At 29.5% G+C, this 2,302-nt stretch overlaps 1 non-coding gene across 1 annotated transcript; it reads left to right on the top strand.

Moving 5' to 3' along the window:
- The first annotated feature begins 408 nt into the window (after positions 1–408).
- LOC149527504 (small nucleolar RNA R71) lies at positions 409–515 on the top strand. The gene has a single exon (XR_016350949.1). It is a non-coding gene; the product is annotated as a small nucleolar RNA R71 (small nucleolar RNA).
- The last annotated feature ends 1,787 nt before the right edge of the window (positions 516–2,302 follow it).

Below are 2,302 nucleotides of genomic sequence, written 5' to 3'. Positions count from 1 at the left end.
AGATTATAAGTGTTGGAATAAGGATTGTTCTGTTGCCTATTTCCAACAAATTCACAAGACTTAGAATAGATGGGATAACTATCATTAGAATGTCCTTCCCCACAAAATCCACACGTAATAAAGGAGTTCTGAATAACACTAATGCTCACTTTATCTATTTTCTTTGCGAGAAAAGCAAATTGTGTAGAAATACTATTTATTACATCTAATTCATGTATTCCAGCAATGTTTATTGTACCCAATCTTTCAAATGGCCATTGATAATTATTGAAAGCTATTTCTTCAAACAAATCATAAGCTTCACCAATGGATTTACTCATGAGTACACCTCCAGCGGTAGCATCAATGTTAGTTCTTAAAAGTCCTAGCAAACCAATATAAAAAGTCTGAACTTGCAACTATTTAGGTAATCCATGGTGAGGTCACTTTCTTATCAAATCCTTATACCTCTCCTAAGCCTCATATAGTTATTCAAAATCAAATTGCATGAAAGAAGTAATATCATTCCACATCTTTGTTGACTTAGTAGGTGGAAAGAATTTTGCTAAGAATTTTTAAGCCAAATCATCCCAACTATTAATGGAACCAGTAAGAAGCGAATTTAAGCAATTCTTTACTTTATCTCTCAATGAAAAAGGAAAAAGCCTTAATCTTACGACATCATCAATAACGCCATTAGTCTTGAATGTATCATAAATTTTTAAGAAATTTACAATATAAGCATTCGGATTATCATTAGACAAACCTTCAAACTAAATAGCAGTCTGAATCTCTGAATAATTCATGACTTAATTTCAAAGTTGTACTCATGGGACAGCATAATCCCTCAAAGACTTAGTCTCTTCCTCTTGTTGATCAGCCATTGTTTTACTTGGAGTAGAAAATTCTTTTATTTTTCCTTTGAAGTCTTTGAAAAGTCTTTTCGATTTCTAGATCAACAAGAATATTTTTCAAATTTTGAGTTCTTTGCATGCAACGACCAAAAGTACCTGAAAAATTAAAGAAAAGAAAAGTTCAGATTAAAATTAAAAATGCTTGGTATTAATATTAACAAAAAAGAACTAAAAGTCAACTCTCCAACAACGACCCTAAAAACTTGTTGATTTCTCATGCAAGTGCATGTATCATTAACAAGTACGAGAATAGAAAGTAGAATTTGTTTCCACGGAGAATTGAATTAATTCCTAATTACTAAGTACTAAAATTATAATACCCTAATCTTATCAAAATAATTTAATTATGAAAAAGAAAAATGAAATTAATAACTAAAACTAATCTAAAATCTATCAGTAAAATTATTTTATTAAATTTGAGTGACTACTAGACCTAAGATTATGATATCCCTCAATACTTCTTCTTATTATTGTTTCTCTCTCTTAACTTAGTTTAATGGATTAAGTTATTAACCTAGGGTCTTAATTTATTTACAAATCTCTGTCGAGTTTCTTATAAAAATATCTTTCCCAATTAACTTACTATATGTCTATGCAAATTAAATTAAAGAAAAATTCATTAAGTTCATGCTTTACTTTTGGCTACATATGGCTTATAGGTGTATATCTTATGCAAATCAAATCACTCAATCAACTAAGTGTATTCGACCATACGCTATTCTATTCTAGATCTACCTAAATCTCCTTCGTCAAGCTTTAACTTAGATTTCTAATTCATTCTAGTTGGTGATCGGGCAATTGGGAGTATTAAGAACATAATAAAATAAACAACTTGAATACATCAAATATAAGTAAAAAAGAGATAAATAAATCAAACTACGTATTGAGTTCAATCATAATCTTAGATAAATAAATTACTTCCCCATTAAGTCACACATCATCATCAAATAAAGTTTAAACAATGAAACTAAATCAAGAAAAATAAAGAATAAAGAAACTCAAAGAGTGAAACTCTTGATCTCTAAATCTTCTTGAATTCTTCAATTTCTTTTTAGCTCCAATGAGAATTTTTTTTTCAAAGATTTTATGGCTTGAATCTTAGTTGTCAATCTAGTGTCTTTATTCTCTCTTTTTAAAAGTGCTCCGAAAGGTTGTTTTTATAGGAATTTGAAGATAGGCTAAGTTGGGTAAAGAAAGAATTCAATTCCAATCAAGATTTCCTCATCGGACTATGTGAGCGTGGTCTTGGTCTCAACCTATTAATATGCAGAAATCGTAATTGCTCTAAGACTTTTACAGTGCATCAACTTGGACCTAATTTTTGATCATCTTCTAAGCTGAACTAGGTGAAGTGGTTAACATGAAAGTTGTATATTTTTCTTATTTCCAATGGTTTAAGAATCATCTGA

The sequence above is a fragment of the Theobroma umbraticum genome, unplaced genomic scaffold (assembly GCF_002168275.2).
Source record: "Theobroma umbraticum cultivar Fairchild unplaced genomic scaffold, ASM216827v3 scaffold_56.0, whole genome shotgun sequence".
NCBI classification, from domain to species: domain Eukaryota; kingdom Viridiplantae; phylum Streptophyta; class Magnoliopsida; order Malvales; family Malvaceae; genus Theobroma; species Theobroma umbraticum.
This window is presented reverse-complemented; position numbering and strand designations above follow the sequence as displayed.